Source organism: Grammomys surdaster, unplaced genomic scaffold (assembly GCF_004785775.1).
Source record: "Grammomys surdaster isolate TR1022 unplaced genomic scaffold, NIH_TR_1.0 140, whole genome shotgun sequence".
Taxonomy (NCBI): domain Eukaryota; kingdom Metazoa; phylum Chordata; class Mammalia; order Rodentia; family Muridae; genus Grammomys; species Grammomys surdaster.
The window spans coordinates 1,535,131-1,559,083 of record NW_021604598.1 but is presented as its reverse complement, the minus strand read 5'-3'; the positions used below and the strand labels follow the sequence as shown (position 1 = coordinate 1,559,083).

Here is a 23,953-nt window from a genome sequence, read left to right as displayed (position 1 = left end):
CTCTCTCTCTCTCTCTCTCTCTCTCTCCCTCTCTCTCCCTCTCTTTCTTTTTTTTCTCTTTTAATAATTTAAAAGGACTGGCTATAGCAGTCAAAACTTAGACTGTAAATTTGAAAGTTTCATGTAATTTGGCTATAAATCCATCTGTCCCTGGACTTTTTTTTAAGCCGGAACGCTTTTGTGGTATTTCAATCAGGAGTCATAGCCTGATGATTCTGCTCCAAGGTTCATTCTGCTTTCTTGCACAGTTTCTTAGTCTGCACCATGGAGGGATCTTGATTGTGCTTTATGAGTCTGTTGAGTTGCTGCTTCTTTTCGACTGGTGAGCTTCATTTTCTGGAAGGATGTTTCAAACACATCCTGATGTTGAGACTCCCGTTGTTTCACACTGGGGGTTCATATGCTGCTGTGGTATTCACCTCAGTTGATCTGAATCTGAAACAACACAAACAAACCCGCCTCCCCGTGGGTCCCTGTGCCTGCTAGGCCGTTATCTCTCAGAGGGGCACCACCACCATAGAGGAGCTTTCAGCCTAGTTCTAAATGCGTCTCCCGTTTCTTTTCAGTGCTTTTCAGCATAGGGTAGTTATGCTCATTCAAGATTTCAAGTCTACAGAGATTTGAAGACTTGAAGTTTACAGAGACTTTATAAATTGGTCACAAGGGAAAACTGGAGAACTGTCCCCCCCTTTTGCCTCATCCTCCAATCTGCTCTGTGTAAATGAATTATATTTGTATTTAACATGACTACAAACATAATTCTGGGTATATTAAAGACAGTTGATGTATAAATAATAATCATTAACTTTTATATTTTAATAGTTTATTACAAATGAGTCATTTTTAATATTAGAATTTTATAAACTAAGGTAATTTATCCACACAGTTTTGAATTGAAACTCTTTTAGTACCAAAGTAAACTTCAATCTACAGTCCAAAAAGAAACTGGGAACTTCATTTTCTTGAATTTTTGTATAAGGTATTCTTTATAATGTAAAGTAACTTATTTTATGTTAAGTAGTTTATTTTATCATAAAGTATGATTACAGGTAAACACAGTAAGATTGAATTCTATAAGGAGATATAAGAACAAAAATTTGTGCAATTAGTCTTTACCTTAGTTTTTGTTACAACTTTGTTTTTGAAATGGTTAAAACTTAACAAAGTTGTGAAAGACATAAGGGGTTATCTTAATAATACATATACTTCAAAGTCAGTTTTAATTACCATAAATCACTATGACCTTAGGAACTTATAAATCCTAGTTTTCAAACATGTATCGTCCTTAAGCCTCATCCTCCACAAACCTTGTATAACTTACTTACACCTTTAGTCATTGACTGAAGCTTTTATGGTTTTGTCTTTATCTGTTATTTTTTAATTTTAAGACAAAATCTCATTTTATCATATAAAAATCATCCTTATCCAAAAACTTTTTCCTCAGAATATATTTTTAATAGAAGTTAAAAAATATGTATTTTTAACATTTTTTCATACATATTGTGGTGATTTGAATTAGAATGGCTCCTATAGGCTCTAATAGTTGAATGCTTAGTCAGCAGGCAGTGGCTCTATTTGAAAGGATTAGGGGATGTGGCCTTATTGGAGGAAGTGTGTCACTGGGGTGTGTGTGTGTGTGTGTGTGTGTGTGTGTGTGTGTATGTGTAAGAGAGAGAGAGAGAGAGAGACAGAGAGACTTTGAAATTTCAAAAGCCCTGGTCAGGATCAGGTTCTCTCTGACTGTGGATATAGCGCTCAGCTACTGCTCCAGGGCCATGAGTACAGTCATGCTTTCTGCCATGATGATAGTGGTCTAACCCTGTGAAATGGTAAGTCCGTCCCTGATTCAGTGCTTTCTTTTATAAGAAGTTGTGTGTTTATGGTGTCTGTTCACCTAGAACAATGGCTAGGACACTGATTTATCGTTTCTTTTTATTTCCCTAAACAAGAGTTGGATCCAAATTACATACATGGCAAATTGTACCAAATTAAGATTATCTGTACACATTAACTTTTGTTGTTGGAAGTTTTAACTAAACCCTTTCTCTGCTTAGAAATGTACATTTTTTAAAACTCTCCACTCCCGTGACTTTACAGATCCTGAGAGTAAGAAAGTTTGCGTTTTAACAAGAGCCTCAGAGATATTAATAACCTTAAATGAGGGACACTTTTTTGTAAACAAGACCCAGAGGCAGAGGGTGGGTGTGCATCCAGAGACCCAACATCTATTACTGTATCTGCCCATCTTCATGCTTATAGACAAATCTCTCCTGATTAAAAGTTTTTAAATTAAACCATTAGACATAAAAATATTAGCCTTAAACCTATCATCTTTGTAAGAAATTTTTCTTAAGGGGAAGTATTACGTACTGTCTACTTTTATTGGCCTATACTCAGTACAAATAACAGTCTTCTCAGCTGGATAGGTGGACTCCTCCCCTCTGTTAGCAGTTTTTAGCCTGTACACCTTAGCTCCTCCACAAAACCTTGAGGTCTAATTGCATACAAGTGCATGGGAGGAGTGACTGGATGCTCGGTGAAAGTCCAGTGCCCTTGTGCAACTCCTGCTGTTTTGAAAAGATGTTAGCATTTAACAAGCCTGGCTATGGTTATTTTAAGTAGGCTCAGCAAGAGTTACTATTGAGAGATTTTAGATAGGGGGTCACTTCCATCCTTTGTATGCATAATCGTCCCATTTGCTGATCTTATCACAGACACATTTATACCACTAGATAAATAATAGTAGTCCCTACTAGACATAGCTTACCGACTATATTGTTATTAACCACACAATGCTTCTTAAAGGTTGCTTTGTTCATCTCCTTTGGCTTGTCATAGAGTCAGGGGACCAAAAGAGTTCTTGGGGAAAATTCTGAAACAAGCATGCTTGGGTCTGAAGTGGGCAGGCCAAGTCGCAGGTGCAGAGTTAGCGTTTCAGTGAGCTAAACCAGCATGTGATAATGTATTTTTAGTATTATACATATCCAAAATGCATTTGAGTCAGACATTTAGGTAGTGCCACCTTTGTTTCTTTATACCAAAAAGTAGAAATAAAAGCAAAACCATCTGGATTTGGTTGGGCAGAAACAAAGGTAGACCACATCACAGGACAAGATAGTTAAGTACCAAGAACAGAAAGAATATCCTATCTCAGAGGAAGTAAGCTTAGAGACTCAATATCATTGCAAGCCTCCACATAATCTCAATTTCATTTCTTGTTCAAATTGAGTGGAAAACCTACTGACATTCTCCATTAGCATTGTCAAAGCTAATGTCTGTAATAACGCCTCTGAGATAAGATTCACAATTTCTTCATGCAACCGATTCGTGAATAGAAGGAATTCAGCAGGTTTTAAACAAGTCCTGGCAGCTTCTTTCAGTCATTGAGTATTAGAGCTATCCCTCTCAACAGTCCCATAGCATATGGAGATGTCACTCTGTAAGAGGAGATGGCTTCTTTAAAATCTCTAAGTATCTTCTACAGAGTAGGCTCATATTCTGCATGTATTTCTCCCTCCCCAAAAGGAAAATGATCATCAACTCGGGGTAGAAAGGGTTATAAAGGCACTGGGGCTACAAAGAGGTAAGGTCATATAGTCCTCAAGGCCCCTTCTTTTTTAATTAACTAAATCACTTGGGCTAATGCAGAAGCACCAACTTTTACAGGTACAGAGCAGCTGGGGTGGTCAAGGGTTATGGCCTAATGTAGGCATCCCATTACCTGACACAGGGTAATTCATAAAGAATAAAAGCACATTCCTCACAGTGCTGATGGCTGCAAAACCAAAGACTAAGGTCCAAGAAGTTTCAAAATCTATTGAGAACATGAGCTCTGCTTCTAAGATAGATCTATTGCTGCACCAACATGGCAAAAGGATCAAAAAGGAACAAATGCTGTTCTCAACAAGGTAACATGTGCATTGAGGAGGCTGAGGTAAGAGTATTATAAATTCAGGGCCAACCTGGGCTAATGAGATCTGGTCTCAAACAAGCAAGCAAACAAAATAATACATACTGTGTCTTTACATTATGGAAGTCCTGAAATGTGTGGACTCTATAGACACTTTATTTACAAGTGCCAGAGAATATAGGAGGACTGGGTGGTAGTTTCTGAAACTTCTGTTAATCTCATCAAATTGAAGAGAAAGATGACTGACCACAAATTATGGCCAAATCAAAATAAGCTTTATTCTGTACACATCAAAGCTGGTCCAGCTACCATCTCCCTACTAAGACAGAGTTTGGGAGAACAGCCCTGAGTCAATTTCCCATTCTTCTTTTATAGGACAAAATCACACGGTGGTGGTAGGGGGCAGGAAGGGTGTTACAATCAAGCATTGGTTACAAGAATCAAGACCAGGAAGATTTCACAAAGCAGTTCAAAAAATCTTTCTGGAGCATTTGTGACAGAGCACTCAACCAGTTTCTTCCTGGTAAATAGTCTTGGCATGCAGATTTTCCCATCTGGTAGAATTCACCATCCGTGGTAATTTTGATGAGCCTCCATGCTGGAATATAACCCATTCTCCTCTGGAGAGTATGTGGAAGTGTCTTCATCAAGGTGGAGTGGGGGTTCAGGGACAGTCAACAGCTCCAAGATGGCTTAGGAACAAGGGACCCTGTTACGGTTTGTGTATGCTTGGCCCAGGGAATGGCACGATTAGAAGGTGTGGCCCTGTTGGAGTAGGTGTGTCACTGTGGCTGTGGGCTTTAAGACCCTCATCCTAGCTGCCTGGAAGACAATATTCTGTTAGCAGCCTTCAGATAAAGATGTAGAACTCTCAGGTCTGCCTGCACCATGCCTGCCGGATGCTGCCATGCTCCTACCTTGATGATAATGGACTGAACCTCTGAACCTGTAAGCCAGCCCCAATTAAATGTTGTCCTTTATAAGACTTGCCTTGGTCATGGTGTCTGTTCACAGCAGTGAAACTCCAACTAAGACAGAAATTGGTACCAGGAGTAGGGTATTGCTGTGATAGGCCTGACCATGCTTTTGTTTGGAAGAATGAGATTTGGGGGAATTTGGATTTGGAAAGCAGTGGAATTCTTTAAGTGGAACTTAATGAGCCACCCGAATAGGAATATGGAAGACTTTGTTGCTATGAGTGATTTGAACTGTGGAGACCTAGCCCAAGAGGTTTCAGTTGAGAAGAACTTCATTATGTGGCCTAGAGACTGTTTTTTGTGGTATCTTGGTGAAGAATGTGAGTGCTTTTTACCCTTGTCTGAAGAGTCTGCCTGAGGTTAAGGTGAAGGGACTCAGATTAATTGCATTGACAGAGGAAGTAAAATGGAGGTGAATCCTGTGTTCAAGGATATTAATTGAAATAAGGGAGTGGTGAACTTGGGGCAATATCTGCCCCCCATCCCCACTAAGTTTAGGTCCAGGCATGGTGCCACACACCTTTAATCCCAGGAAATAAAGCAAAGCAGATCTCTGAGTTCAAGGCCAGCCTGGGACAGAGTATGTTCTAAGTGAAAAACAGCTTAAGTCCAAGTGTGGTGGTTCACATATTTGATCCCAGAAGACAGACCCATGTGATCTGAGTTCAAGGTCAATCTACAGAACAAGTTCCAGGACAGCCAAGCTTAGGCAGTGAGGGGGTTAGAGAACAGAAATCTAGTAAGATAATAAGGGGGATCACGTTCCAGCCACAGCAAGCAGAAAAGCTTGGCAGCTTTGGCCATGTTGCTCTGGCTTTAGAGTCCAGAATAGAAGGAACTACTGGGACAATTGATGCTGGTTAGCTGGAGGCAAGAAATTAGTGGTGATTAAGAAGAGACTAGCATCACTGAGGTGAAATCTTCAGGGAAGTGTTTTCTGAGATCACAAAGAAGCTGCGTTCTAGAGATAACCAAGGTTGTACCTTGTGCTGTAGCTGGATTTGGTAATTTATAAGAGTCACCCAGGTTGTACAGGCATGAAGGGGTCATGAAGAGTAGCTGAGGCTTGGCACTGTGAGAGACCATGGGAAGCCACTGGTGAAGGTGCGACCTTAGTTGCAGTTGATGGCCCAGGACTGAAGGGATCATACAAAGGAGTTGAGGCTTGGCACCATAAAGAGAGCCTATGAGAGGCTATTGGTGACACTTAGATGCAGCACAAGACCCAAGTGTATTGGAGATGCCAGTGCTATAGGACGATCACCAAGAACAGCAGCAGCAGTGGACTGGATCCACCTGGGCTTAGAGTGCTACAGAAGGCAGAGCTGGAGAAATGACAACAACACTTTGGAGGAGCCCAAAAGATTATGTGTGGATCCCAGACATTGAAACAAGAAGCTGTAACACTGAAGTTGCTTAGAGATTCCAAGATGTTTGAGATGCCAGAGCTGTGGGCTATCTGCTGAGGAAATCTGCTAACAGGGTGTGAAACCAGGCCAGGAGAAAGATGTTTGTTGTCGTCAACAAAGATGAAAAAGATGTTGGAGATCTGAAGGCCGCTTTATCGTCAGACATGGAGATACAGAGTTTGGAGTTTGCCCAGCTGTTTTTCCATCTTGCTTTACAGTTATGTGATTGGATACATCTCAGAAGAGACTTTGAACTTTGGACTTTTAACATTGTTGAGGCTGTTATTGTAGAGTGTAATTTTTAAAAACCCACACTAAATCTGACTAGGGACCAGCATCAGTGGTCTCTATCTGTTCCTAGCCTGGGCAGCATCCTGAGACCATGACTGATGCAGTTTCTTTATTAATGCCTCTCTGACAAACACCAGCTCTGCCTCTCCAGAGCTCCTAGATTGATCTCTTGCCAGCTCAACACCCCACAGCCAGCTGTGGGCGCACTCTCGCCAGCCCGTACTCGACTGTGGTTACCTCTCCCCTGGAGCTTGGTCCTTTGCCCAATCTTCCCATTCCAAAGTCTGGCCAAATTCCGCCCCCCTATGTTCTTTCCCTCCTGCCCACCCAAGTTGCCACGAATGGAAAACACCAGACAATCTTAGTTTAAAATCGACAGATGATGCAACCGCTGGGCACAGGATCTATCATCCTAAACTTATCAACTATTCTATGTTGGAAATCTTCCGGTGGTGGAGGTCGCCACCAGGTCTAATAGTCCCCAGCCTACATCCTAACCCTCTCACAATCTCTTCCCCACCATAAAGAAGGGCTGTTCCTTCCTTCCTCCTGTGTCCCCTCTTCCTTTCTCAGACCCTGGAAAGCCTACTTCCTCCTTTTCTCCCAACGATTGGATTCTTGTCATCTTTATTAGCCAATCAATTACTTAGGGGAAATTCCTTTACAGCTATAAACTATGGGGACTTTTGAAATTGGACTAAATGTATTTTGCATTATGCTATATTTAGGTATGGCCCCCATAGATTCATATGTTTGAACAAGCCTATGGGGGGGCCAGGGAGTGGAATGTTATGGTATGTATATCCTTGGCCCAGGGAATGGCACTATTAGAAGGTATGGCCCTGTTGGAGTAGGTGTGGGCTTGTTGGAGTAGGTGTGTCACTGTGGCTGTGAGCTTTAAGACCCTCATCCTAGGGCTGGAGAGGGCTTAGTGGTTAAGAGCACTGACTGCTCTTCCAGAGGTCCTGAGTTCAATTCCCAGCAACCATAAGGTGGCTCACAATCATTGTAATGGGATCTGATGCCCTCTCCTGGAGTGTCTGAAGACATCAACAGTGTGCTTTTTTGTATATGTTTAAAAAAAAACAAACCCTCATCTTAGCTGCCTAGAAGCCAGTCTTCCTCTAGCAGCCTTCAGATGAAGATGTAGAACTCTCAGCTCTGCCTGCATCATCATACTTGCCTAGGTGCTGCCATGCTTCTACCTTGTTGATAATGGACTAAACCACTGAGCCTGTAAGCCGGCCCCAATTAAATGTTGTCCTTTATAAGACTTGCCTTGGTCATGGTGTCTGTTCACAGCAGTAAAACCCTAAGTCAGACAGACCCCAAGAGTGGCCTCCCTGGTTGTTTTATTTGCAAAATTGTTTCCCTAGGTCTGTTGCTGTTGTCCTTTTGACATCCCACACAATGTATAATAGTCAGTTTAGCTAGCAGCCAAATGGCCTCTAGCAGTTGGGTGGTTTTCTGTTTGTTTTTAATGTTTTTTTTCTTCTGAGGTTAGTAAGGCTCTTGTATATCTTGACTATGAACATAAGCTGTGGCAAAGGTATATCAGCTATTTGTGTAAATGTTCACTCTCTTCTCCATGACCCATTTTTGATGCCGGATTCTGGGCTATTATTTCTGCTGTCTGGGCTGATGTGCCTTTGGATAGGGTTTATGCCAAAATTATTTCCTTCAGGCCTGTGACCACCACTATCTCTGTGTACCTTATTCCTTCTCAGATGAAGCTGCTGCCATCAGTGTAGAGGTCAACATCTCTGACAAAAAGGAAAATATCTGTTAAATCTAATCAATTACCTTGGATGACATATAGCATCTCCAGGCAGACATGAACAGATTCCACTGGGTTGTCATCTGAGAGACGTGTGATCAGGTTGATGGCCAATTTGTCTTTAAGATTTATATTTATCTTGGAGAAGGGCCTGATATTGGATTAGGTGGCATTAGACACCCAGAAGTTAGTGACATCCCTCAATAGGGTTCCTATGGCGTGTTGAGCTTTTAGAGTCAGAGTCTGTCCCAGGATAAGTTTGTTTGTCTCTTTTACAAGGATTACAGTAGCTGCTATGGCCCATAAACAAGGAGACCATCTAGAGGCCATGGGGGCCAGTCTTTCTGAGATATAGGGTACTAACCTTTTCTAGGGACTTAGGGTTTGGATCAGGACTCACGCGACAATGCTTGCTTTCATGGATGTAAAGATGAAAGGGCTTGGTGGCATCAGGAGAGTTAAGGCAGGGGCCCGTGCAAGACCTCTTTCAAACTCCTACATCCCTGCTTATGTTCCCAGTATACTCCAAGGGAGCTGTCCCTTGCCATAGCCAAGTATAAGGGCTTGGCAATTTCAGTGAATCAGGTTTCCAGAGGTGCCAATACCCAATGGCAGCCAGGATTTCCCTAAACTGCTTCTTAATGGTTGGAGTAGGGATTTTTACTGTGGCCTTTATGTAGACTCTTGACAATGATCTTTTTCCTTCTTATAATTCATATCCCAAATATGTGACCTGGATCCACAAATCTGAGCTTTCTTTTTGAAAACTTGACAGCCTAATTGGGCCAGAGTTTCTAAGAGACCCTGAGTAGCTCTTAAACAGCTCTCCTTTGCCTTGGCTGCCAACAGTTAATCCAACAGTTAATCATCCACATATTGAAATAAGGTAGCCTCTGTATACCCACTTTTTAATTTTTTTTATTTTATGTATATGAGTACACCACCATTGCTGTCTTCAGAAACACCAGAAGAGGGCACCAGCGCCCATTACAGATGGTTGTGAGTCACCATGTGGTTGCTGGGAATTGAGCTCAGGACCTCTGGAAGAGTAGTTGGTGTTCTTAACCACTGAGCCATCTCTCTCCAGCCCGCATACTCACTTTTAATAGGCCCTATGAGAGCTTTGTCAAAGATGGTAGGGGAGCTCTCGAATCCCTGGGATAATGGAGACCATGTTAGTTGCCCTGATACTTCTAGTTCAAGATGGGCCCATTCAAATGCAAAGATGGGATGGCTTAGTTTTGGCAAAGAGATGAGAGGAAGGTATACTTTAAATCCACCGTAGTATAAACCTTATGTCCAGGAAGTAACATGATCAGTGTATGAGGATTATGGACAATTGAGTGAAGAGTTTCCACCCATTTGTTCACATCTCTTTTTTTGTTTTTTTTTTTTGTTTGTTTGTTTTTGTTTTGTTTTTTTGTTTTGTATTAAACGAAGTTTTATTGAAACACAGTCACATTCATTTGTTTATTCAGTAACAATGGCTGTTTTTATGCTATGAAGACAGGGTCAGGCAGTTACGACACAGACAACATGGCCTACCAACCCCAGAGTATTTACTCTCAGGTCTTTTACAGAGCATATGGGCTGACACCTAGCTGAGTAACAAGTGCCACTTGTCTTACTGTTCACTTGCATTGTTTTCAGAGGAATCCAAAGATCTACAGTCTGAGAAAATATATGGACAGAAGCCCAGTGTGGGCGGTGCAAACCTATAAGCTAGCATCTGGGAGGTGGAAGCAGGGAGATTTAAGAATTTGTAGCTAGCATGTGCTGTATAAAAACTGGTCTAAAAATGTAGCAACAAATGACATGTAGCTTAAGGCTTTTATGACATTGAGGACAGCCTGAAGAAGGAAATTTAAAATGCAAAACAATAGGCAGTATCTCTAGGCAATAATTTCAATGAACTGGACTGTTACAGAGAAAATCGAGAGCCAGTCCAATACATACAATTATCACTTTATGTCAAGTGAACATTCCTTGTGGTGGCAACAGTACTGTTGACAGAATTATAAGTGGCTGACAGACGGTATCCACCATATCGGTATACAGGCCTTTTTCTCTGAAAAATGTACAGGAGAGATAAAGAGGGAAAGGCTAGGAACTGTGAGGCATTGCCTAGGGTCCTGGTGCCCAGGACTCAGAACTTTAGGGGAATGACAGGCCAGTACTTCGGCTGCTTTCTGTCACAGTGCTTGTCAAAGCTCATCTGCATAGCAGCCTCCATGGCCAGGATCTTGGGAGCACTGTTCCCATACAAGCGCCTCATCTCTGCTTGGCGCTGCTCCCAGGGCGTCTCAGATGGGGGCTCCACTGACCTGTGGTGGTTGAAGTACAGGCCGTGGTCCGCATTCACATAGTCATTCAGGCGCTCCGCATCCAGCTGCTGCTGTCACCGGCTCTCTGCGCTTCTCAGTCTGTTCAAAGTACTGGCGGAGCTCCTCGGTGATTTCCATATTGCTCAGGTCGCACTCCATCATGTGAATCCGACTCCAGCTCTTCCTCTTCACACAGTGCTTCGTTTTCTCTTGTGGATGCCTGGGTTCTATTGCTGCTATGCAGAGGCTGCCCAGGGCTTTTAAGATGGGAAACACTGTAGGGAGACTCCTGCTGTGCCATGTGCTAGCCTTGAGAGTTCCAAGGATGCCAAGCCTCATAAGCAAGAGAGTTCCAGGGAAGAACTCCATGAGGGAAGAACCATGGGGAAGTGAAATAGGAATCTCTGAACTTTCTGTAGGCGTTCTGGTGGCTTCGCATCCAAAGCATTGCATGATGATAATGCTGCCAGTATCTTGCATATACTGGGTGACAATACCAAGATGGAGTAGCCCTCCATTTTGAAGCCATTGCTGTAATCTCTGATTGCAAAAGTCCAAATGGGAACTCGCCAGCACGTAGCTTGAAGATCTCGGGCGGTGGGCAACATCGGACCTAGTTCTTGTGGTGGGGAGGTGGGGTGTTCACATCTCTTAAATTTTGTGCCTGTCTATAGCCCAGGGTTTCTGGCTTTTGAACATGGAATAAGGGAGTGTTCCAGGCTGGTTGGAATGGAGTGAGTATTCATGCCTGAGGAGGCATTTGATATGGACCTTGATCTCCTCTCTGGCTTCTGAACCGATGGAGTACTTTTTGACTTGGATGTGCATAACCCCATAGTTCATTTTTATAACATCTGGTAGCACATGTTTGGTCAAAACAGGAGGATTGCCTTTAGCCCAAATGGTTGGAACATCCCTGATCAGGTGCTTTTTCAATTCCCTTTCAAGGGTCTGAGTTGAGCACAGAAGGTGTAGTTTTTTTCTCACTCAAAGGATAGGTGATAGTCAAGGCTTTAGTGGGGCTCTCCAGTTGTAGTCTCAGTATATCTCCTGAGAATAAGATAATTACCTGGAGTTTATTTGGGAGGAGGGTCTTCCCAGAAAGGGAGACAGGCATTCAGAGATAATGATGAAAGAATGAGTCACTCTCTCCTTTCTCAAATTAACTGTTCATTCTGTAGTCCATTTGTGTTTTTCTGACTTCCCCTATTGCTCCCTGCACCTCCATTGTTTGATTAGTGAGGGGTTCCAGTTGCATCTGTGATACCACATGTGAAGTCCCCATTTGGACTAGGAAGTCCATAGGTTGGCCCCCAATTGAGAAGGCTACCATATCTCCTGAGGGCCCAATTTTAAAGGGCCTTGGACCCACTATTCTCCCACAGTCAAAATTGGCTTTAGCAAGGCAGGGCCCACCTATTTCCATTGAGGGAATTCATTTGTCCAGTGCCCCAGTTCTTTGCAGTATAACACTGTTCTCTTTACATGTTCTTCCTCTTTTTATCATAGGGTATGTGGACAGGGAAAAAGGCGTTAGGGGATCATAGGCTAGCCACTGTGTCACTGTTCATCTTTTTAATAAAAATCTCTTCTTTGATGTCTCAATTATTGAATACTTTCTGGGCTATCTCTAGCATATCTGATATATTCGTCCCTTAGGATCCATCTATTGGGCAGTGGTGGCACACACCTTTAATCCCAGCACTTGGGAGGAAGAGGCAGGCAGATTTCTGAGTTCGAGGCCAGCCTGGTCTACAGAGTGAATTCCAGGACAGCCAGGGCTACACAGAGAAACCCTGTCTCGAAAAACCAAAAAAAATCCATCTGTTTTTTGTATCTTCTTATGTATATTGGGTGCTGACTGAGCAACAAAGGCCAGGTTAATTGCCTTGAGATTTGTTGAGTTCTCTGGATCAATGTGAGTATATAAGTAATAAGCCTCCAAGAGCCACTCAAGTAATTTGTCTGGGCCTTGTTTTATATCTGATAACTTAGATAAGTTGATGGGCTTCTAGGCTGCCCATTTCAATCCTTCAATAGAGCCTGGTGGTAATTACTAGGCAACATACTAACTTCCTTAGTCCTATAGTTCCAGTCAGGCAAGACTCTGTCAATTCCATTCATCCTTTTTGCTGGCCAGCATATTCATCCTATGGAGTACCTTAGCTGACTCAGTCAGAATTCATTTCCTTTCCTCCATATTGAATAGTGTATGTAAGATTTGTTGGCCATCATCCCAAGTAAGAAGGTTGTAAAGAAGACAGAGTCAATTAGAGAGGTTAAGGAGACTGGGTATGTGCTGAAAGGGGTGGTTTTTTCCAGTTGGGTAAATAATTTTTAGAAAAAAGGAACATAGACATATCAGGTATCAAGGAGAGCTTGGTATAAGGAAAGGATAGGGGCTAGTGTTGCTGCTGAAAAAGCTTCAGAGGGACCATATGGAGTCTCTGGTATATGAGGATACATATATATTCAGTGGTACAACATTTAGCTAATGTATGCAGATCTCTAGGCTTGATTCATAGCACTACAATAATACACAAATACACACAAACTTACATACATACATACATACATACATACATACACATACAAACAAATTCAGAACTTGCCAAATAAAAAAGAAGTGGAGGGCCAATGAGTTGACTCAGTTTGTAAAGGCATTTGTCACCAAGCCTGATGGTCTGAGTTTGATCCCTGGGACCCACATGGTTGCAGGAGGAAACTGACTTCTGCTAGTTGTCTTCTGACTGCCACATACACCATACAATTTACACCCTTCACTTGTACATATGTACAAAATTAAAGAATTTTTAAATATGTTTTAAAGCCAGGCATGGGGTCACAGGCCTGCAACCTTAGAATTTAGGAAGGTGGATCATGAGTTCAAAGCCTGGAACAGTTGAGGGAAAGGAAACATGGGATGAGACATTGCTAGATGCCACCACTAGAAGTAAAATAAGTCACATATAGCAAAGTTAAAATTATATTTATACTTTATCCAAATATTAATCTTGAAAATAAAGTAATGCAAATATTTAAAATATAATTTTATTCACTTAAAGTTATTCAGGTATACTCAAATAGTAGCTAATGGGGCACCAGGTGTTCTAACCATCAAAATGTCAACCTACAGATCATTTCCTTATTCAAAAAGAAAAGTATTTAAGTTACAGTTCTCTGTTGCTAATACTCTAAGCAATTATTAAATGTAGCATCACTACATTTAATGGCTAACTTAAATGAATATCTTATGCTAGATATGGTGGCACATTTCTTTAACACCAGTACTGCAGAAACTGGAGAATCTCTGAGTTCAAGGCCAGGGATAGATAATGAGAACTATCTGAAAAAAAGCAGTATGTATTCCTGATTAAATATAACTGTATAAACATTACAGGTGTAAGACACTACACCCAGCTTTCAGCTACCTTTCTTATACAGTTCTAGATGGCCTGTGTAGGGAATGGTGCCACCCATAGTGGGTTCGATTCTCCCACATCAATTAACAAGTAAGACAATTCCCTACAGATATGCCATAATCTAATTTGACCTAGGCAATTCCTCAGTTGAGATTCTTTCCTAGATAATTCTAGAGGTGCCAGCTAAAGGTGTGAATCATAATTTTAGATAGTTTAATATAAACTGAATTCTTGAAAAGCAATCAAAGCTGAATACACACATATAAACACACCCAGAAGTGCTTTCATGTACACATCCATTCATTTTGGAGGTGCCTCATGAGGATTAGGCAATATTACTTGAGTTACACAATCTAGCAGCAAGATAAATATAGCCAGGGATGGAAAGTATCAAAATACCTGTACAAAGAGCATATATCAAAATGATGGCATTCAAGTAGAAATATAGCAGGGGGCTGGAGGGATTTCTCAGTGGTTAAGATCATTTGTTGCTCTTTCAGAGAACACAAGTTTGGTTCCTAGCAGCTTACAACTAGGTATAGGTGATTAGATGCCTCTGGTCTCCATGAGCACTCACATTCATATGCAGATACATGTAGACATGTAAATCTATACATGATTTAAAAATTAGTAAAGGGAGACCCTCTTTCACTTTGCCAATTGGACTTTATGTCTTCCTTGACCAGTGGGACAAAGGAAATAAACTTTTAAAACTCAGACAAACTCACCTGTTTGTTTTGTAACCTGTCAGGGGAAACATTGAAAAAAATAGTAAAGGGGGATGGAGAATGGGCTCAGTAGTCAAGAGTGTTTGCTGTTCTTGAAGAGAACCTAGGTTGGGTTCCCTGTACCCTCATGGCAGCTAGGACTATCTGTAACTCCAGTTTCAGGGGCTCCGATGCTCTCTTCCGGCTCTGTGGGTACTGGGCATGCATGTGATGCACAGATACTCAAACAGGCAAGACATGTATACATATAAAGTAAAAGTAAGTAAGTATTTAAAAATAGTGGAATGAATCTTTATTTAAAAAGAAGAAGAGATAGAACAGATGCTGGGCACAGTGACACACCTCTTTAATCCCAGTATTTGGGAGGGGGAGGCAGACAGACTTCTTTGAGTTAGAGACCTGCCTAGTCTGCACAGACTGAGCTATTCAGTGAGACCTTGTCTTGAAAGAAAGACAGGGAAGTCTACATGGACAAAAGGTGAATGCGGACGAACTGCTGAAGAGACCCTGTTTTCTCAGAAGGTAAACTCATTCTTTAAGACCAGCAGCATCCTAAACTGTTTTTCTTCATACACACCTTGGAGGTCTCCTCTCTGCAGTGTTCCCACGTCTTCTAACTGACAGATTAGGTTGGGTTTGAGCAACCTGTACACAGGAATGATGCAGAACACAGAACAGGCTCATGGAAGCCCAAGATACCTCCAGAGAATGTGGCTCCTCATTACACCCATGAAATGATTTAAGAAAGGCTGATGTGGTGGTTTGAGTGAAAATGGCCCCCGGTAGGCTCGGAGGGAGCAGCATTAGTAAGAGGTGTGGCCTCCTTAGAAAAAGTGTGTCACTAGGAGTGGGCTTTGCGGTTTCAGATGCTCAAGCTGGGTCCAGTGTGTGTCTCTCCCTGCCGCCTGCTGATCAAGATGTAGAACTCTTCAGCTACTTCTCCAGTACCATGTCTGCTTGCACCTTGTGCTTCCTACAATGATGACCTCTGACCTCCACATATTCAGAGTTATCCTATGCCCTCCATACATGCTGTAGCATACCTGCACAAACACACATGCACACACACACACAAACACACACACTAAATAAACAAATCTAACAAAAAATTCAGTTCTTTCCTTCCAATATACGGGTCTCAAGATCAAACTCAGACTATCAGGCTTGGCCACAGTGCCTATACCTACAGAGCCTTCTCACTTGTGTCTTCTCTGTGTTTTGTATTTTGGGTTTGCTTGTTTATTTTTGATACAGAGTCTCTTCTTGTAGCCCTGGTCTCTGTCTCTCAGGAGCTAGAATTAAAGGTGTGTGCTAACCCATTCAGATATTTTTTTTATTATGAAACAGAGTATCAGTAAGCCACAATCTTTTAAGTAGCTGAGATGACAAAGCTGTGCCACCAAACCTGGTTCATTTCCTTATTTAATTTGTCTGAGTCTCTTGTAGGAGGATCACAATCAGTAACTACTGAGCCATTAGAGCAACATCCACGGCATACCTCTCTAAGCTGAAAAGCAACTAGGGACTCAGTCCTGGAGTGAAGTTCTATGTACTCAAGAAAGTGGGGGGTTGGGCTGGGGACCTGGCTCAGTGGTGATAAACGACTGGCTATTCAAGCTTGAAGACTGAGTTTGTCTTCTCAGAACCTATGTAAACGTCAGAGGCTTCTGTATTCCCAGTTACTACCGAGATGGGGGAGGGAGACATAGGAATTCCTGGAAACTCCTAAGCCGTCTAGTTCAGCATACCCAGCTGTGAACAAGGAGATCCTGTCTCAAACAAGGTGGGCCACACTGAGGAATGACACACAGGTTATCCGCTGACCTCCATATGCATGTCATGCAAACACACGCACACGTGCACAGACACACTCACACACACACGTTCAGACTAATAAAAATGTAACCTTTATTTTTAAAATGTATGTTCTTTGCCTACAGTTATGTCTATGCACCATGTGCATGCAGTGGCTGCAGACACCAGAAGATGGCGTTAGATCCCTGGAACTAGTACTGGGAATTGAATCTGGGTCCCCTGAAGCCTAGGCCGGTGACCTGATGGCTTGAGTTCAAGGGCATGTGACACATGCACACAAAATAAATAAAAAGTATTATAACTATTTTTTAAAATAGAAGTTATGCATCCAAGTCCATAGGGAAGGAAATGTCTATTTGTGAAGGTTCGTATGAATATTAGGTGGGAAGTTTCTGTTTACCTGAGGCAGAGAAGCAGGCAGGGAGGCAGGGAGGCAGGGAGGCAGGCAGCCAGGCCTAGTACTAGAAGGTTCTGCCTTTTCTTCATCAAGGAACACTGGCTTCCTAGAAAGAGCTCCTGGAAATGTGAGAAATAGAAAACCCAGAGCTGCCTCCAGTTCCTACATGCACATACCCAAGAGCAATTTCACCTCATTGTGAAATCCTCTGTGGGCCAAAGAGATGACTCAAGTTAACAGCACATACTGCTCTATCTTCCAGGGAGCCCCATATCTGTGGCTCACAACTGTCTTCAACTTTAGCTCCAGGGCATCCAACCCTGTTCTGTTCTCTGAGGACACACGCTCATGTGCCCATAACACAGACACACATACACATATAAATAAAATAAATATTTTTTTTTGAGACAAGGTCTCACTGTGTAGCTCTGACTGGTGTGGGACTCCCTGTGGCAATCTTCAAGTGTCAAGAGTTAATTGCTTCTGAGATAGCAAGCAGGCATCTATAACTTAGAGCACATTCCAAGAGGTTGCAAAACAATTATTCAAAGGTCATAAAAAGGGAACTACTGATTTACTATAGGTGCAAGGACAGAATATAAATTGTTGACTGGGTTTATCTATACAAAAATTCACTAATAGCTTAGTCACAAGAGGTATGGTTTTTAACTCTTTTTCAAATGCCAGTTTCACAAGCATGGGACACTTATAGAGATATTCATTCACCCGATTCTGACAGCTTAATTAGTATCAGGTGGCAAACCAAGTGATCTAAAATTAATAAAGTCAATATGAAAGAGTTTTCTCCCCTAGGGCTGGAGAGACGGCTCAGCAGCTAAGAGGACAGTCTGCTCTTCCAGAGGTCCTGAGTTCAATTCCTAGTAACCACATAGTGAGTTACAACCATGTGTAATGGAATCCGCCTTCCTCTTCTGGTGTGTCTAAAGACAGCTACAGTGTACTCACATACATGAAATAAATAAATAATTTTTTTAAGGGAGTTTTCTTCCCTGATGTGACTGATGGCTTATGTAGTCAGTTACTAGGTGGGACCGAGAGTCTTCTAGGAAAGGAGCCCTGGGCAAGCCTGTGAGTGATTTTCTTGATTGGGTTAATTGAAGTGGAAAAAAACTACAGTAAATATGGGCAGTACCATCCCTTCTTTTAAAAAAATATTTGTATTATTTTGTGTATGTGCGCATGTGTACTTTCCACATGTGTGCAGTTGCCTATGGATGCCAGAAGAGAGCATTGGATGTCCTGAAGCTGGAGTTACAGGCAGTTGTGAACCACTATATGAGGCTGGTGTCAAACCTAGGCCCGATGGAATAGCAATGTAGTCATTTAACAACTGAGCTATCTCTTCAGTGTTGTACCCTTACTTAAATTTTTTCTGAATATATATGTTTTGCCTGCATGTATAGGTCTGTGCACCACTTCTGTAGCTGGTGACCTAAGAGGATAGAATAGGTTGTGGATCCCTTGGGACTGCAATTATGACAGTTGTGAGCCAGGTGGGTGCTGGGAATCAAACCTTGGTCCTCTGGAAGAACAACAGACCGTGCTTTTTACTACTGAGCCATTTCTCTAGCCCCCAGTTCCTTTACATTCACAAAAAGGAGAAAGTTGTCTGTCTTATCATCTTAAATAAAACTTATTTACTGGAGGGGGTATGCATGTCATTGTGTACATGCAGACAAAAATCAGAAGATAAAATGAGGGATTTGGTTCTCTCCGTCTACCATATGGTCATGAGGCTCAAGCTAAGGACATCAGACTTGGTGGCACGTCCCTTCACCAGCGGAGCCAATGTGCTGTCACCTCTGCTTTTTGACAGACACTGTGTTGGGTCGAGCTACCATCTACCACTATGACTTTACCATGATGGACTACACCCATGAGCTGAGAACCCCAACAAACTCTTCCTGCTTCTGGTTGCTTTTGTGAGGGTATTTAATTACAGCCAGAGGAAAATTAATAATTATGACAGATTAATGGTAGAGGTAGGTTCATGAGGAAACTTAGGCTGTTTCTCTGTGATTTGTATAGCCCTCTTTTTGCAACCTATATGAAAGCCTAGAAAATATTCTCTCATGAACTTGGTAAAAAACAGATTAGTTCCCCCACCACCATACTTGAGAAGTTCTGTGGTCTGCTAGGGATGTGGCTCAGTAAGAAGGGTGTTTGATTAGTATGCCTTGTTAGAATGCTTCATATCCAAGCTGTGAGTGCAATACATACCAACATTGAGATATTCACTTAAACAGAAGTTTAGCTACCTCCTCCAATTTAAACAGGAATAATCAGAGCAGCAGAAATCAAGTGTGTAGCATTTGATTTCATGATACCATGAATGACCAAGAAGAGATCATAGTGTTTTCTGAGTAATTATGTTTCTGCTTACACCACTATCTGTGTACTCCCAAAATGCTTTATCTGGATTGGTGAGATGGTTCAGTAGGTAAAGATACTTGGCACCAAACCTGAAGACTTGAGTTTAGATGCCCAGCACCCACATTAAAAAGTACAGTGTTGATGAGATGTCTCCCAAGCCTGATTGTATAAGTTTGATTCCTGGGACCCATCTGGAGTAGGAGAGAACTGACTCCTGCAGTCCACATGTAAACTGTGTCTCACACATATCCAACAAACACAATAAAAAATGAACATTTTAAAAAGCTGAGCATGCTGTGTGTGCTTGTAACCTTAACATTGGAAATGAGGTGGATCGGGAACAGGGAGCTCCTGAGAGTCCATTGGCTAGCCAGCTTAGATGAATAAGTGAACTTGCTTGACAGTAAGAGACAGTCAGAAGACAATATGGCAGACAGCAACAGAAGACCCCCACATCCTACTCTTGGGGACCCATAGGGGTGTGCAGAGGGACACATGTACATGCTCTCACACATTCAAATCTTTTTCTTCTTTTGTTTTTAAATATTTTAAAATACACTACACTTTATTTATTGTGCATGTGTATTTATGAGTATGTGGTGCCTCGGTGGACATATGGAAGAGGACAGTGGAAGAGGACAACTCTTCCACTGAGTCTTGGGGACTGAACTTGGGTCCTCAGGGCTTGGCAGCAGACTTCTTAACCTGCTGAGCCACCCCTCTAGCCCAACCTCTCTTACAATCTCACTATGCAACTCAGGCTGGCTTTGTACTTGGGATCCTCCTGTCTTAGCTTTCCAAGGGCTGAGATTACAACTGTGAGCCACCAGGTCCCCCACTAAATTTCCTCTCTTCTTAACTTTATCTCTTGCCATATAAAGGTATAACCACAGGCTCTCAGTCAGAGTGTCATTTTCTGCTACCAAAGTTATTTGCTTAGTTGAATGGCTTGTTCCACTACATCACACATTCCCTAAGAGCGCTCTGAGTTGAGTCTTGTCACTACGCTCTAAGTGTATTATATTTTACTATAAATAAGGACATGAAGAAATGACTTTTGCAATTTTACTTTTTTCAACTATTTTTTTTTAAAGACAGGTCTCATGAAGTCTAGCAGACATCAAACTCACTGTGTAGCTGAGGCTGGCCTTCAACTCCTAATCCTCCTGCTTCTACCTTCCAAATGTTCAGATTAGAGCTGTGTGCTATTATGCCCAGTTTCTTCAAAACAGCTGAGTCATTTCCCTGACATAACACTGATCTGAGTGTAGGTAACTGCAATCTTGTTGTTTGTGTGTGTGTCTGTGTGTGCGCTTTCATGCAGAGGCTAGAGAATGATTTCAGTGTCTTCCTCTTAAAGATTTAGTTTTATTGTTTTAAATTATGTGTTTGGGCATGGGTGCCTGGGGAGGCCAGAGATTCCCTGAAGCTGGAGCTACATGTGGTTGTAAGCCACCAAACATAGGTGCTGGGAACTGAACCCAGGTCCTCTGCAAGCGCACTATCTGCTCTTAAGCACTATGCCATCTCTCCAACTTAAGTTGTTTTTTTTTTTTTCCAGAACAAGAACTCCCACTAAACCCCACTGATTAGACTGGCCAAGTCACTTCTGAGATCCTGCTGTATCCTCCTCTTCAGCCTCTGGATGACTCATGCCACCAAATGTGGCTTCTTACACGGGTTCTAGGATTATAGGTATGTGCTACCTACTATTCACAGCTGTGCAAGTGCCTGAGGGGGGAAAAGGCCTTTATTTTGTCTTTGTTTTGGTGTTTGTAGGGTATGCACACGTGTGTGCAAGTGTTCACAGCCTATGTGCAAGTAGGCCAAAGGAAGACACTGGGTATCCTGCTCTATCACATTCTACTTCATTCTTCAGACATCTTTCACCAAAATTGCAGCTAGACTGACAGTCAGAAAAACCCAAAGATCCTCCGGTCTGAATCCCTACACAGCACTGTGGTTATGGACATATGCACAGCCATATTTGGCTTTTTATGTGGAGATTTGAACTCTGGTCCTCAAGCTTGCAAATGTGTCCAATTTGTGCCTTGAGTACAGCCCACAGGCGACCTCAAAATGTAAGTTCTAATTAAATGGGTGATACTAGCCATGCTGTAGGGCCATCGTGAGATAGTGGGGGATGGGGTAGTTTTAAATGGCATCATCAGCAGTGGGGACTGGCCAGGGTGATATGAGTGGAATGTGGAAATGGGGTACCCTTTCCAGTGGAGATGGGTGTCTACTGCCATGCTTGAGCGAAACAATGGCTTACATGGAAATGTGAGTCTTCATCCTGTAAATTAATGAAAGCGTCTGGGCAGCTGCTGGTAAACCAACAAGACAGAAAACTACCTTTTTGTTGTTGCTTTGTTGTTGTTGTTTAATGAAAGTATAAGCTCTAACAGACTTCTTGTCAAACAACAACAACAAAAAAAAAAAAAAAAACCCAGCCACTTGGTTTAATGAATAATTTCTGGAAAGCAGGTTAGGAAATCATGTATCCTCAATATCTCCTGTATTCCATGAGATGAAGGAAAGATGGAAAACTTACAAGATAGGTTAAGCCTTCAAGACCTGGAGGAGCACTGAGACCATTTGTTCGACTGGAATTTTGAGACAGGGTCATGTAGCTCAGGCTGTCCTCAAACGAGGTATGTGGCTGAGGATGATCCTGAAACTCCCTATCCTTCTGCCTCACCCCCCCAAGCCATGCACCACCATACCTATTACCCAGTACTAGGGATGGAACCCGGAGCTTTGTGCGTGGGGGGCAAGCACTCTAATCAACTGAGCCCCTGCCCCAGCTCCTTGGCTGGAATTTTAAGTTGCTTGAAGAGTTTGTTGTATCAGCAAAACTATGTTGGATTTATTTATGAGGACATGAAAGTCTCATCAACACCTTTGGAATAAAACTAGAATTATATGCATTTGGAAAGTGAACATGCACTGGGGTTCTCAGTCCAATACCTGTATCTCCAAAAGCAACAAAAAAGTGCCTAGGGAGAGATGGCTCAGTAGGCAAAAGGGACTTTCCATCAAGCCTGGTTGTCTGACTTCAGTCCCTAGATTGAAATCCATGGAAAGGAGAAACTAACTTCAAAGTTATCCTTTGACCTCCACACAAGTACTGTGGTACATGCATGTTTACACACACACACACACACACCACATACTAGATGTAAAAACAAAAAGATCTAACAGAACCTGGTCACACAACCACTATACTCTGGCCACAGCAGAAATAAGAGATATGTGGTGTTCTTTGTTGTTTTTCTGGGGTGCTAGGATTCTAACACAGGGTCTCATACATACTAAGCATGCATTCTTCGTGCAAGCTATGTCCCCAGTCTGAAAGTGACCTTGACAATTGTTTTAGCCTCTGTGAGTCAAGAGATCTTCAGCATTCATTCTGAATGAGACAATTTTATTTTTATTCTTTTTTAATTTAAAAAATTGGTTTTTCTTTTTTTTCTGTTTTTTTTTTTTTGTTGTTGTTGATTTATTCATAAGATGGCTACACCACAGGACAGAACAGTGCCCTTGAAGGCAATTAATTTTCACACTTTTTTAGCAAAATACAGGTAGCCCTGTAAATACCTTCCCTCCATACTCTCACCCTCTTTTTTATCTCCCCACCCCATGTTTGTGAATGAATAATTCACTTAAAAAAAAGAGAGAGAAAGGTTTAATACACATCTGTCCTCTCCACCCACCCCAGTTTTAGCTTTTCTCCCCAAGGCTGGTGACAAAGGCATGTGAACTGGAGTGGACGTAGCAACTCAATAGGACCAGTGTTGGGATCTCCATGAAAAGCAACTTTGACTCTGGCTAGTCCTGACTACCATCGCTAACCATGATATAAGCAGAACAGGCTCCTTGTCTGGACATCTCTAAAGGTTGAGGAACAGTTGGAGGGCAGGGCATTTCCTCTATTCACCTGTGTTTAAAGGCAAGAGAGCAGAGGAGAGATGGCCCCTACCTCTTTAATTCCAACTGTAGCTATGTTACTCACTTGTATTCCATGTTTCCCTAAGGTAATGTGTCTGTCTCACAGAAGGTTCTCACTGTCGTGTTTCAGTGTGTGCACTGCATGCTGGTGTGTCTATCGTGTGTGTGCAGCATCTGCTACCAGGTGCGTATTTCAGTTCTGGTTTCATCTCAGCTTTCCTTTTTTTTAAATTTTCTTTTCTTTTTATTATTATTTTTTTAAACTTTCCTTAAATTATTTTTCCTTTTAGAAAGAAGCTCACCAGGAAACTAGTTCCCTTCCCACCACGCCGGACAGGCTGTAGCCATCCTTAAAAGTCACACTGTTTCTCCCTCACGTCCCAAACAAGGACTCCTTAGGATGCTGAGGAGGGTGAAGTCTCTCCCTGTGGCGGGATGGTCTGGTGGTAGTGAAGGCCCCTCTGCCACAATGGAAGTTCCTGATTGTGGGACACAGTCTGGGTTGTTTTCTTCCTGTCTTCTAATAAAAAAAGACATTCCTGGAGGGCAGGCACAGTG

At 42.2% G+C, this 23,953-nt stretch overlaps 1 long non-coding RNA gene, 1 other non-coding gene and 1 pseudogene across 3 annotated transcripts in view; 2 read left to right on the top strand and 1 right to left on the bottom strand.

Annotated features, from left to right (window-relative positions):
* Window positions 1-23,953, top strand: part of LOC114618114 — a 26,632-nt gene extending 2,679 nt beyond the window's left edge. For both annotated transcript variants that reach the window (XR_003710921.1, XR_003710920.1), the window contains exons 2-5: window positions 21,006-21,139; window positions 21,224-21,525; window positions 23,482-23,579; window positions 23,686-23,953. This is a non-coding gene — a long non-coding RNA (uncharacterized LOC114618114). The remainder of the gene's footprint in view (window positions 1-21,005; window positions 21,140-21,223; window positions 21,526-23,481; window positions 23,580-23,685) is intronic.
* On the bottom strand, window positions 10,511-11,248 carry LOC114618113 (annotated as a pseudogene).
* On the top strand, window positions 14,749-14,872 carry LOC114618269. The gene has a single exon (XR_003710933.1). It is a non-coding gene; the product is annotated as a small nucleolar RNA SNORA27 (small nucleolar RNA).